A 14,742-nucleotide genomic window follows, 5' to 3' on the forward strand; every position below is an offset into this window, starting at 1 on the left:
CGAACCGACTCAGCAGCTGGTAGATTGTTGCGAAACTGGAAACTGTGCCGTCTATCACATGAGACCACACACAATCCTTCCTGCTAGCATCGCTGAGGTAGTCGCCTCGTCTGCATGTGCAACACCAAACATGGACGTGTTGCAACCTGTTGCGACCTGTGATGCTTCTTCACAGACGTCCAAACGGTGTGCGTCTCGTCGTCAAAGTTCAGGCAGTGAATCTGTCCCAACTAGCACTGAGCCAAAGCCCAGGCGTAGACGTGGTCACAGACGTCATCGACCATGTCTTGTCGGAGTTGTCGACGTCGCAGAAGATGACCAGCTGGAAACCTGTGTTCCTGATCCCGTGGCCTGCGAACCAGTTGGAACCGGAGTCGACGATACAGTGCGTGGGGCATTAAAGACTTTGCTTGTGAAAATGCTTGATTCCTTAACCTAATGTGTTTGTGTAATTTTTATAAATAAAAGTGTAAAACTTGAACTTGTGTGTTTTTTATTTCTATAATTTTTAGGTACCTAATAAAAAATATAATTTTAAATACAGACAATATTTTGACTCATGTAGTATACCAGTATACCACGGGTATATAAGCGAGGTTCAGAAGACTGGACCCACAGTTCACCTCTGGCCGCGGTGCAGTACGGACTTGCTCTCTTCAGGTAGTTTCGTGAGATTTAATTATGTCGTCCGGAATAGACTGTTTACCGACAGCAGCGGGGACCTCTATGGCAGCAACGATGATGGAGTCGGAGATCCCGATACCGACTGCAGAGGAGACCGCGGCAGCGGTGGAGATCCCGATACCTGCTGCAGAGGAGACAACGATACGTGCTGTTCCATCATCAGCTGAAGTTTCATCATCCGCATTGAATACTTCAATTAATGAAGAGCGATCATTGCGTCAGTGCAAATACTGTGGTGCATAAATAACCTGCAGTAGGTCTCTGACAATCTCTCGAGAGACATATAAGTGCGACAAATGCGATAAGGTTTTTTCGCATTGTAACAGTCTGGATAGTCACAAGATTATGTGCATAGGAAAAGAATCAAGTGCTAGTATGCTTCCATACCATCAGACATCCTCATTTATTGCTTTACCTGAGGCAATAGTAAAAAAAAAGAGCAGTAGTCAATTGCCTAAACTTGAAGGACCAGTTTTGTTTTAAATTAAGTATTTTGGCAAGATTTGTCGAGGGAAGTCATCAAAATCGTGTTGATAAGAGGTATTATGCTTTGGAGAATAAGTACAACTTTGATGGTCTGTACTAATCGCCACCATTAAATCAGATAAAAATTTTTGAGAAGAATAACCCAAAAGTTTCAGCTAATGTGTATGCGCTAAATGAGGATAATAAGGTGTGTCCGATTCGGGTAACCAAACAAGAAAGAAAAAATCAATTCGATTTGTTGCTTGTGACAAATGAAAGCGGTGCTGCACACTACTGCTACATCAATAACTTCTCCCGACTTGTGAGACCCCAGGTTACGAAACATCAACATAAGATTTATGATTATAAGGTGTGCTTTAAGTATTTCGCTTATCCACCTCGAAAATCAGGACTTACAGCTATACAGTGTCTTGAACAGCACAAGATTAAATGCGGAAATAAATCTTGTACAGAGTATGTTTAGGTTGAGCATAACTTTAGTAATTTGTCTGTGTATTTTTTTGTACTTGTATTAGTGTAGAATTTATGTAAAAAAAAGTTTTTTTTAAAAGAACTTGCGGTGTTTTTATTATCTCAAACCTGCCACTTTAGTGGTACTTTTTTAAAATTAAAGTTGGTTTTTATCGGCTAGGTATCTAACCAAGGACCTCGGTCGATCTAATTAATCATTACATAGATTACAAATTTATTTAATGAATTTTGAACTTTTTCCCTCATCTCTAGCATTAAAATTACGGATTTCCAATATGGTTGTCTTTATGTCTGATAGTATGATGGTAATAGAGGATTTAGAGTCTCTTTAAGAATGTTGAACATGGTTTATTGAAATTATTATTTTTTACATAAAATTAAACATTATTGCATCGATCGGGTATCGAACCGAGGACAGGAATCGATCGAATCAATATGTAAATTAATGAGTGATTTATTTAATGAATTTTGGAACTTTTCCCGAATTTCTAGCTAAATAATTACGGATTTTCAAGATGGCGGCCAAATTACAAGATGGCGGGTGTCACAGCAATAATAATAAATGATTACTGCACTCTAGCAGATAAGAATTAAACTAACATGGCATCAGCGCACTCTAGCCGACGATACAATGATGATGGCTTCCAGCAGACGAGGACAAGATGGCTGACATGACGTCATGCTAACTGGCGATATATATGCTATGGACAAAGTGGTGGGGGTCAGTCTGCCAGCACCTACCACGAGGGAAGGATCGGTCGCCATTTTTAATTTTTTTTTGCCTTCGCCGGGTTCGAACCGAGGACTCCGAGCTCCGTGTCGTAAAAGTAAATTTTTAAAATATTTTTATTAATTGAATTTTTTTATAAATTTTAAAATTGTTTTCATTAAAATCGGATAATAAATAAAAAAGTTAAAGATGGCGGCCGTAAAAAATTTTGCAATGGTGACGTCATAATTCAAAATGGCGGATAACACAACGCCGGAATGTTCGAGAATACACAATGATGTCATCCAAAATGACGGATCCAAGATGGAGGATCCAAAATGGCCGTCGGGGTCAAGGTCAAGGTGAAAGGTCAATGTCCTACTTGTCCCGTTACGCTGTGTCCCGTTACACTCATCCAAGATGGCCGCCGTGACGTCACAATCCAATATGGCTGCCATGCCGTCACCATCCACACAATCCACACCCAGAAGCCAGTGCCAGGGGGAACATTTACATACTACTGAAGCAATACTAGTTAACATCAGGATAACTTTCGGTCGCTGTTTGGCTCGAGATTTTTCCACAGTACTCCAGTTTCATACGTCCTTAAATCCACCAGTGATCCATTAGGATCTCATCGCCACTTATCGTTCCTAATCACCAAGGTGCCGGAGAGGGTAAGGCCTCTTTCAGACGAGGCGGTTTGGTTGAATTAACCAAGTTTCCTGATCCACTCTCAACTAGTTGACTGCCGCGTGAAGACAATTATTGGGCTTGTTTCCACCAATAAACTTCTCTTCCCAACGGGAGGTCAGTAAGATGTTAGAAATACGAGGAAGCAGGAATAATTCTTGTGTTTCCTCTTTTGCAAGAAGAGAAGCAAAAAAAAAAATGGACCTAGAAAAATAGGCATAGCATTTTTGTGCCACTTCCCTCCGAGCTTCACTCGTTTTGATAGTATCGCCGTACTCCCCTCACCTCATAACCCATATCGCGGGACTACTACGAAATACTTCACATTGTAACAGGCAGGTGGAACGCCCTCCATCACAACCTAGGTGGACCCAACCAGGAGACTGATGTGAAGGACGAATGCCAGTAGTATCTTGTGTTGGCTCTACTGTTGAGCGACACAGGTGCCTAGAGCGAACGAGGTGACTGCGTGTGAAGTGGTTCAGGTGGTTCCCAATAATTTGCCTCATCGCTACATTCCTTGACACCCGTCCTTACAACCAGTGGAGTCAACTAGTCGCCTCGTCTGACAGGGGTCTTAAGCTTAATTAACCTACGTTATCATTCCGTGCGTTGTACTTAAGAAACGTAATTTAGAGTTAAAGATTAAGAGAATACAGTCGTAGTAAATGTATAACACACATGAAAATTTAGTTTATAAATTACTAAGTCAGGCATAAAATGCATTTGTGTTATCTGATCAAATTGGCTTTGGAGAAGAAATATATTTACACTTAATACTATCTTTATATTGTCTTGTGGGTTCCGCCTAGTCAGGGATGCATTTTTTTATTAGTTTTGGCGAGATGATAAGGGTGATGCTCACTGGTGTTTCTATCGCGTAATTTTCTCTAAGCGAAAGGCTGTGAACTGGGGCGCTGTCTTCTCGTCCTGCATAGGGAAACTGTGAGATTTGAGGGGTGACCATAACCTCAGATGGCGGTGAAATGATGACAACAGTTTAATGAAAGTTCCTCGAGTGCTTTCAAGAATTTGTAGCGCATGTTTCATACTTAAAAATTGGTTTGAAACATTTATATTAACAAAGATGATGTTTAAAATCTAAATACATAAAGAGAACAACTCATACACCAGCAGCTTATTATCAAATGCTCTTCGTAAAGAGATCCCATTCGAATATCTTGAGCAGTATTCCATTCGTAAGGGTTATTCTGAACAGTAGGTATGCTCAGGAAGGCAGGGGCCTTAATAAAGTCATATAAAAATGGTTAAAAAATATTTTTTGTGTTAATGTCTCTTCAAAAGCAAATACACGACACAGACCAGGGACACTGGGAAATTGAATGGCGCCGGAAATGGCTTATGTTAAGAGGGATTGTATTACTCTAATTTTTGGTTATAATTCTAATTTTTAACTATTTATTTCAACATTTTTGTATGTCAAAGCATAAATCATATCTCCCCGAACTTGTATATCTTATTACAAGCACATGTAAGGACAGTGAGAAAATAATTTATTTTTTCCATTAGAGCGACTACAGCTATCTTTTAGAATGTACGGTAACATATAACTTATACATAATATAAAATTATATTAATACCTAGCTCCGATATTTATTAAGGAATTTTCTTTGTGGTGTATTTCAACAGTGAGTAAAAATTATTGTTAATTGATCATTAAGGATTTATCAATAATTATTGATAACCTGAGCTGTTAATTTGAAGTGAGTAATAATTTTATTAATTCATATTTATTTATATCTATTTTAATCAACTTTCTAATGAATACGAAAAATATAGTTTTCTTGAATACTTGAAAAAGAAATGAAAACCATAAAATTCCGCACTTTTTAATCTTAATAAAATTGTATAAATTGTGTTCCAGAGTAATTTTAAAATGTGGTTGATGGTAAAATTTATCGAAGTTGATGTACTATTGAAAATGTATATAATTTGTAGTTATAATTGTTTTGATTATATATGGTGTGCTTATTTAAACAGTGTGTAATATATATATATATAGTTAGTTAATTATTATTAATTGATTAGTAATTATTTATATTCTGAGTAGTTATTTTGAAGCGAGAAATATTTTTTTAATCACATTTAATTAGATCATTGTCTATTTTCTCTCTTTCTCTCTTTTCTTCTGTCTGCCCTTTTACCGCTTACGATATACTTGCGGGTCGATGTTTGAATTGCCAAAAACGTTTCACTGCTATCACATGTACTGAGTTACACGCGCACTTTTTTATTTAAATTTAATTGCTACATTATTTCGAAGCATATTGTATATTTTAAGAACTTTGGAGTAGTAAGTACGAAAAATAGATAATATTTTTTTTTCTGTGCAAGAACAGTTTCCTTCGGAATTTATAGAAAAACCGTGCTTTAGTCTTAGGTGTATTACTTCATACTTACATGCCTTAGTAACCCATTTAAATGTACACAAATTTGAATTTCTCTCGTATGCTTACAGCTCACGCCGCTAGGAGCGCTGTAGTAGGGCGTCTCGTGCTTCACGTCTGAGTTTCCTATACTTACTGTCTTCTACAATATTTGGTTGGACGCAGATCACTTATACGATTTGTAGCATGAGGTCAGTTAAATTCGTGGTCTAATACATCACTCTTTTACCTAATTTTTAAACTCATGAATCATAGTTAAGACAAAAGTAAATTTTCTTTAATACGAGGTATGGCACGTCAAACCACGTAGGAAAATGAAAGTGTTATAACGTTCTCGATTCGGAATAACAATGTGACTGTTGCTCACAATGCGAACGCTATAGTCGGAGAGCAATGTGGATGCAGCGGTAAGGAGAATACTAGCACTTGTCCGAAGGAAAGGTACTTTTTGAAGTGGTGGAACTGATTTCGAAATGTTTTTTTTACTTCTACGGTGTTTCTTTACTGCTATACAAAGACAAAACTCTAAAGGACAAATCTCGGAGAAGAGAGATAGTGGAATTCGTGGGACACAATAAGCTGGAATTTATTTAAGAATATTTATATTGTTTACACAAATTTAAGCTTTTACATTGGTTATTATAAAGTATAAAGAGTGGAAAATTTTTAACTAATGTACAGTAGAGTGCCAAGTTTCAGTGTAATTTTTTTATATTAATCTTATTTTAAGATTAAATATAGCAACGTGACTCGTTCAGTCATCCTTTAAGTACTGGGACTGAAGGACGACTGATGCTCCCATGTGTCAGTTATTCTGCGACAGTAGCTGTAAAGAAATTACACCTTAACACACCGCTCGTTTTGCAGCAAAGAAAACTATTGGAGATAATTCTAGTTTTTTATAACTGCTGTCGCGCAATTACAGTGTTTTTGGTGTTCCTAGATTTAAAGAAAAACATTCGAAAAGAAAATAACATTATAAGATAATTTCACTTAACATTTTATGAAAAATAACTGTTCATACCAACATTAAAAAATGTTTGTGGCAGTTTGTTTATTTGTAAGAAGTAAACTCGTTCAATAATTTTCTGATTTAAATAGTTGTTTCACTGTGAGCTGACATAAACTGATCTTTATTTTTTTTTAAAAAAATCTGGTTTTTTAAGATAAAGCAATATTTGTAACTTTAACTGAAGAAAAACTTCCACGTTGTTTGCATTCATGGCTAAAACTTATTAAAATGTTTCATATGTAACAAATTATCCATATCGCGCTGAAATTAATGCATTCGTGCGTTTCAAATGCACTGTCTTATTTCTTATACATCTATTAAGTGAACATAATTTTTGTATATTTCTTAACATATTGGGATACATAATTTAGAATTTGGAGAGCAGATAAAAATTTTTTTTTGGAACTTGACATATATTTGAGTATCTGTTTTATTGCGAAAGAAGAAAACTGGCTCTTTTAAAAATACGTATCCACACTTACGAAACTGCGCACCAAAACTAATCATAATATAATAATAAAACCTCACAACTAACTTCTCTCGAGCAATCACTGTAAGTACGACTAGCTGAGGCAGTGATGACGCACTTGCATACGCACGGGGTTTCTACCACCGACGAGTATAGAGTAGCCCGACGTAAATGAAATGAGACTTTATGGTAGGTGTGGCTTTAATTTTTTGGTATAAGCAGGAAAAATGTTCAGAACCTTCCTCAAGGCAAGTTCAATTAGGATACGAAATTACGTCTGAAAATTTTACCTTATGGACTCACAGACATAGATCTAAGCCGTTTATAAGAATAAAACAAACATTGTGCGGGGAACCAACTCCATAAAACATTTGAAAATAATGCATTTTTTAAAAAGTTTTATCATGTCAAGGGTCATTTATAATAAATATTAATAGATAGATATAATCATTACCTTGAACAATAATTCAGTTAAACCATAAATTTGTGCCAATTTTTTGACAACATCCTGACTATTTGAATGTTTATTTATGCACTTGTAACCTCAAATAAACAAAAAATATTTAGAAGCTTACGTTTATGTGTACGTAATTGTAAATGAACAAATGTTAGTCATAAATGTTTCTGGAAAGAATGTTATATGGTTAAACTGTGAAAATTGAACTTAATTCTGCCAGAGAGACCTTTGGGGAGGTCTGACATAATGTAGTTGTACTTAGTATATACAAGCTGCCCATCCCAGCTTGATAGGATGTTAATAAAAGTTAATGTTATTCAAAACCATGATATGTTTGTATTGAAATACCTTCATCTAAAAGAATTACAAAAACTGTTAGGAAAGAAAGTAGCAGTAAGATCGTATTTTAAAAATCAGAAAAATATTTTATTAAATTTAAGTATTACTTAAACGATACATTTGTTGCCATTATCTTGAGCCAAATATGTCAGACATTAAACTAAACTAAATGTTTAATAAAACAAAATCGTCGAATTGGTTAATATTGATGTATAATAATCATGTGCATAATCATACAAATGTTGGAGTTTAATTTTTTTAAGCTTTGTATGAAAATTTTAGTTCACGTCTAAAAAAATATAACATAAAGTACACGAACAAGTGATTGTCGATAGCAAACTGAAGAAGAAAAAAACATTTAAAGAATTTTTAAAACAGGTTGTTATAACTTAGTCAATTAAAGATACTAAATAAATGTTTAATTTTATATTTATAGGGGGTACTAAGATATGCATTTTTGTTATATTTATTTAAAAAAATTGAACGGATCTACGTATATTTCTGCAGTGCAGAGCTGCATAACTGTTTTATTTCCAGTTTTTATTTAGCGGAAAATTAATCGCTATAATTTTTCTGTGGAAGAATCAAAGTCTGACAAAATGTTCAACTCTGCAGAGGAGTACTGGTTATCGCGGTATCGTGTAATAAACATATACCGGAATTCGTGACTGGCGCGGGAAACAGAAAAAAAAAATTGTACAATGCAAAGTATATTCAAATAGGTCGCCTTCAGTTCAAACACGCGATATTGCATGCGGTGTCATAAGAATAAATGAGTTGTGATTCAGTATTTCACTGTCACATGATTATTTTACTCGGAACTAGGTCCGGACGGGAATCGATTGCAGCACGGAATTCACTTTCACGCTGACCAGCAGCCTTTTATTTTTGTTCACGGATTTCCGCAAGCACGGAATTAAGCACGGAATTATAAAAAAAAGAGTTGTAAATACGTTGCAGCTGCCACACAAAATTCCTAACACATGAAAGTAAAACTTTGCAAATCATGGGGGGCTACTGAAAAGAAAGTTGATAACTAACCGAAACAGTTACAAGTGTTTTCTGTTCAACAAATGACCAAACATGTACCTGGAAAAAATTTTAATGTCTAAAACTTCCATAGTAAATTATACTTCGCACTTCTTGACTTCTTCTGTACACAATAAAAGTTTCTCTTCACTTTCGATTTTACAATACACTATATTTAAAAAAGTGACCTTTCCAAAACACCATGATATTTGGTCTACAAAAAAAGTTTGAACTGTAAGGAAGAATTGTAATAATAAATTCAGCTCCTAAGCTCAGTTATTGAAAAAGCCTGAGTTTTAAAATATCAGATTAGTATATAATGTTTAAATTGATAATTTATAATGATTTAGCGCTGGTAATACAAGCGTAATTTATTCCACAAAGGTTTTCATTTAATTCCCATACATCAGCTACCGCAAAATAACCAATGGGAATGTTTTCAGCAGAAATTTAAATGTAATGAAAAAAAATTATTGTAATTAAATGGCCTTGTAGCTATACGAAGTATAGAATTAATTAATTACGAAAACAAATTTCTAAATAAGTATTTTCTATAATACCACCATCTAGACATAATTATAATCCTTAACTGCTTACTCAAAAAACAAATATTAAAGGTTTTGGCATTTGGTAAACCAAACAAATAATTTATGCCATTCATTTGATAATTTCCTCCCAAGTTGGTATTCATTTCATGTTGGCTGTAAAAATGTTTATTAGACCGACCCTCACTATCAGTTTGATACACTTGTGTAAAACTAAGTAGTTTTCTGAAAATAATGTATCTTTACGTATGCATTTAAAAAGGGCAAAAAATTATAAGTTTAAAAGATAAAATATACCTTAAAACAAAAAGAGAGTACTTTCATTAACAATACTATTTGTCTTAATAAATGGTGGGCAATTTTTTTTTTCATTTTGCTAATTAGAATCAAAAAAGAAAATAATAAATATATAAGTTAAATATGGTCCCACTGCACCATATTTTTGCTATGGAATTGGACAAATGTAGGCGAATAAAGGTGGTAGGGGCTGAACCCACGACCTACAAAATAAAAATATGGGGGTGAAATAGTGTTAGGAAACACGACAGAAAAGCTACGTATTTCACGAAAACATTACTGTAGAAAACCTTTTTTTGTTTTAATGAAATGATGTTACTTGTAAAAAATGGCTGTTCTTTTTTTTCTTGCAAAAACCAAAGTTTCTATTTAAAACTCAGGCATTTCACGCCAGCATTAAACTTTGAAATAAAAAAGAAGAAAACATAAATACATAATTTTCAAATCCCTGTAATGTTAAAACCGAATTTTAAAACCTGAAATGATGTCCAAGAAAACCTTTTTTTAAACTGGGACAATGAAATCGTAAATAGAGACCCCTCAGAAAGATATATATATATATATATATATATATATATATATATATTCTACACTTGAATACAATAAAGGTACAATACTCCCTCGAAAAGTCGAAGCTTCATTTAGAATCAGATAAGGGCCAATTATTTCGGAAATGGGGGATGGACAAACATGATTTACCGTTTCGTGTATAGTCTGTGTCTTCTAACTTTGTCTCGAATGAGACGGTCGATAAATATAGCACCAAAGAACTACGTCAGTTGATGAATAACTGGCGGTTCGCAGGCTGCATGCAGCCCGCAACATCTGTAATTGAGGCCTGATTAAGTAATATTTCAACAAAGATATACTATTAGATATACTGTCTAGATTAGCACTTTTCCTTTGCGTGTATAGAATACCTGACACCGTTATGAAGTCATGATATTCTCACAAAAGTATTAAAAAATATTAAAGTATATTTTTGTACATTATGCAGTTTTTCATTGTTTTGTTGTTATTTTTTATTATTTTATTTTTACTTTCTTGTCAATTTTTTTTAGAAATCATTTTTCGTTTCTTCATCACATGCCATATATTGAATTAAAAATTATTGTGTAGTATTTAATATTAATTAATGAGTGTTGGCCTCTGGATAAGATAAATAAAAACATATCTGACCCTCGGGTTGGTTTCAAAAATGACATCTCTTCCTCGAAAAAATTGTAGTTAGCCATCGCTGGTCTACATATATGTCTGCTTCTGTTGTTCTGTTCAAAGAAGGTCTGTGTACTACTTGACGCGTTTGTCAGTTTTCGTAAACGAACATCGTTGTGATTTTCTTTGCAAAGTGACAGTTGGTAAATGTTCTGTCACTGGCAGAATTTTTTTTTGGAACTGTCAGATTTGAGATATAAGGTACGTGATACTTAATATGTTAGTTTTCAGGAAACTGTATTTTCCGGAAAATTGACTGCAAAACTGGAAAAAAAATTCTAAACAGTTTTACTTCCTCTCGATCAAACAATTTAATTTTACAGTTTTTTTTTGTACGAAGAGAAAATAAAAGTCGATTACATTTTCTCATTCCCTACAACGTAATGGATAACTTATGATCTCACAGTTGGAAATGACCCATATTATCGTCTACCAACTGAGAGGTACTATTTTTTTATAGAAAACACTATCAATAAATCAGCAGGATATAATTGTACACAGTATATCACCCTATCTTAGTTGATGTATTTTAATGTTGGTATGGGGGGAAAAAAGGAAAAAATTCCGAAAAAAAAACTTGTATTTAGTCATAGAAATTTATCCGAAAAGAAAAATTTCCTGAAAGAAATTTTTGCTCACTGACATTTCTACGTGGCACAGACTGTAACTGTTGTGCCACGACGCGCGACCCGAGCTGCCCCTGCGAGGTGCGCAGACCCGCAAGGCATACCCGGTGCTCGACGGGCTGCCTAGCGCGGAGCTTCGCAGGGGCGTGGTTGGCGGAAGGAGGGTGACGAAGCCACTTCGCTTCGGGCGGGGTCGTAATGGACGAGAAAAAGGCCGCGCGCGAGCAGGCGACGGACTTACTTTTTTTTTTTACCGGGAGTTAACATTGCTGGAGGGTTGGTAAGGGTGTGTAGGGGAGGGTGGGGGGAGGTTTAAGGGGGTGGCGAAGGCATGACAAATCCAGCAGGAAACAACCGACGCCCTGCGGCAGATACACGACTCGCGTTTTAAACTTCGGAAATTGCTTGTCCTTCCGTCCCCCTCCCGTTTTTCCCCCTCTCGGGTGAAGGGACGCAGAGGCAGGAAAACTGAGAGGGAGAGATAAATAGCAACACAACACAACACCACACAACACAACACGACAACCAAGGTGAAACATGAATTAATGACCAGCCAGCTGTCAACTCACCTCGAGTTGGTTCCTTAATGGACATTTCACATTAAGGCTCAGTGTCATTCGTCACGTTGAATATTTTTTTCTGTCCAAATTACAGTAACGTCTAAAACAATTGCGTAGGCCTACAAAAAAAAAGTTTGTGTTTAATTGGACTTTGGAAACCAATAAAAAGGTCTTCCACGCCCATGAAACATATCTCAAATTCAACAGTTCTGAAAAGTAGCACCATTGGCACCGCACTTCACAAATGTCACGTGATAAACAACATAATAACGTTTGTTTACAAACATTAACGCGTGAAATCACTTACGAACACTGTCCGCAGAATAACAGTCAGAAGGTATCGTGGACCAGTGTTACTGTATTCGCGAAATATCATATTTGAGTCAAGTTATTTGACGCACATTATAAACAAAACAACACGTGTTCACTATGCATATTTCCTTTTATTTTTACGAATAGCAGATAGTCTGTAGATAACGTTTGCAACAAAAACATTATGCAATGCTTATTTTGTGAAGATTCGTACATATTGTCTTTAAAAATGACAATTGAATGTCATTACACAGCATGGACGGTGAATATAAGTTATAATGACTTACGATACACTAAGTTCAAAACCTTGTTAATGTTGACATTTTATGCCTTCTTCCAGCCAGAGATTTTTAATGCCGAAAATAGCTTTCTGAACTTAATTACTTTACTCTGATCTCCTAGACAAAGGTTAAAAAATTTTAATCCTGCGTACATTGCATTCAACTTACCTGAAAGGCGTGCTGATGGTTTTATTTGGGTGAGTACAGGAATTTACAGTTGGACTTTCTGGTCGATAACAACAAGAAGAATTGAGACACCATAACAATCATAGCAGTTCGTAATCATGGTCGCTTACCAAAAAATGAGACATAAAAATAATTTTTTATGAGCAACTACACCTACAAAAACAAAAGTAAAATTTATGAACATGTAAAACCAAATGGTATCAAAAACCTAATAAATCATCCAAAATATTTTTCGTAGATTTAAGTTTTATGTCTCTTGATTACATGTTAAACACTCACATCTTACCTGTGCTAGATTTTATTGTTTGAAAGGAGAAAACGGAAGTGAAAATTTATATTTTTTAAGAAGCAAACACTTTTGTCCTCTTTTTAGGTGTGAATGTAAGGACATGCATACATAAACGTTGACTTAAGGAAACTCTTACTAACATCAATTGGAATTTATTTTATAAGTTTCCAAATAAAAATAGTTTCACAACACATTCTTTATAAACGTGTCACATTCGTAATTTAAAGTAACATAGCTAATAACAGATTGCACGTTGCTTTACATCAAGTTTTCATAAAAAGTAGCTATAAATTATTATCTAGTTACAAAGCTAATAGAAACATCAAAATGAGTTGTCACCTTATTAAAAAATGGACGCATTACAGTCGTAAATTTAAGGTAAGCAACTGGTTTTTCATAAACGCAACAATAAAATTGCATCATGAAAAATAGTTTAAATATTCTTATCACCTGTGACATTAAGAAAAATAGCAAAAAATAATAAATATGGTGCAATCATTTCACTGCACAATAAATAGACTAACTGTTTCAATCTCATTTATGTTTTTACATTATGTTTCTTATAAAGTAAGACATAAAAATTAAACTTTAATATGGTGATTTTAGTCATGAAGTTATATAGTAAATTTAGAAATTAAAGGAGAATATAGTTTTCCCACATAAATCTTATAAACAATAAATAATTAAAAACATTGATATTATAAATTGATAGTGAATGTAAAACGTATAGAAATAAAATGTCAAGTTACTAACACAGCAAAAACATTATCATTTAATTCAAATCCAGAGAGGTTTTACTATTGTTAGGCGTGATTAAATTATGATAAGTAAACAAAGAAAACCAATATTTATTTTGAAATAAAAATTAATAAACCTCGGTTAATAATTTATAGAAACATAAAATATGCTTTATAAAATTTCTCAAAATATACTTTTGAAGGAAGCTTCATGCTAAATTGACACTGCTTATTTACGTCTTATCATTAATATTTTGTCATTTTCATTTTAAAAAATCACGACAAAAATAGGTGCATTCAAAACCTGGGAACTTTTTCCAGCAAAGGACAGATCAATTATACTACAAGTTTTTTTCTTTTCAAAAATACAGATAAATTATTTTTTTCACACTTGATCGTTGTTTTATCCTAGAAAGTTATTTATTTACTTATTTCACGCGCACTCGAGTACATTTCAACGCTAATCTGGATCTGAGTAACTACAAAATTCACCGTCACATATTTTTGTAACACTTTTAATGTCGCGCATGTTCACAACACGTTCGTTTGAAGAGACCAAGTTTTGCTCACGTAGACAGAAATTGCAGAACCCAAGTTCCATTCGTTTTCAAAAGTTCCCTTGGTTTTTTGGTCATCGATGTTCTTCCAAACTATATTCCTTTAAGAATGTCTCAAAGTGTCTGGTAGCGTTCCAAGACATTAGCGTAAGAAAACTGTTCACTTTTTGGCACGTTGACGAGATTCTGAAAATAAAATATACATCGTAAACAAACACTCGTGTGCGCATAGTAAATGAGAAAAAATCTTGTAAAATATGAAGTATAGAGTTTAACACAAAATACGCTTTGAACTTTTGTGGTCAGTAGATATACAGGCTGTGATATGCACATTATATTTGCATTGCAGCTGACAATTGTTGAAATTTTAACTTTAAAAT

General features: G+C 34.3%; 1 protein-coding gene across 2 annotated transcripts in view; it reads right to left on the reverse strand.

Annotated features, from left to right (window-relative positions):
* Positions 1 to 12,629: 12,629 nt before the first annotated feature.
* Positions 12,630 to 14,742, reverse strand: part of LOC134538936 (lachesin) — a 523,035-nt gene continuing 520,922 nt past the window's right edge. Inside the window, exon 11 of one of the 2 annotated variants that reach the window (XM_063380552.1) lies at positions 12,630 to 14,548. The gene's annotated coding sequence lies outside the window, so the exon portion shown is untranslated. The remainder of the gene's footprint in view (positions 14,549 to 14,742) is intronic. The other variant, XM_063380551.1, reaches the window with a different exon arrangement.

Source organism: Bacillus rossius, chromosome 14 (genome assembly GCF_032445375.1).
Source record: "Bacillus rossius redtenbacheri isolate Brsri chromosome 14, Brsri_v3, whole genome shotgun sequence".
Taxonomy (NCBI): Eukaryota; Metazoa; Arthropoda; class Insecta; order Phasmatodea; family Bacillidae; genus Bacillus; species Bacillus rossius.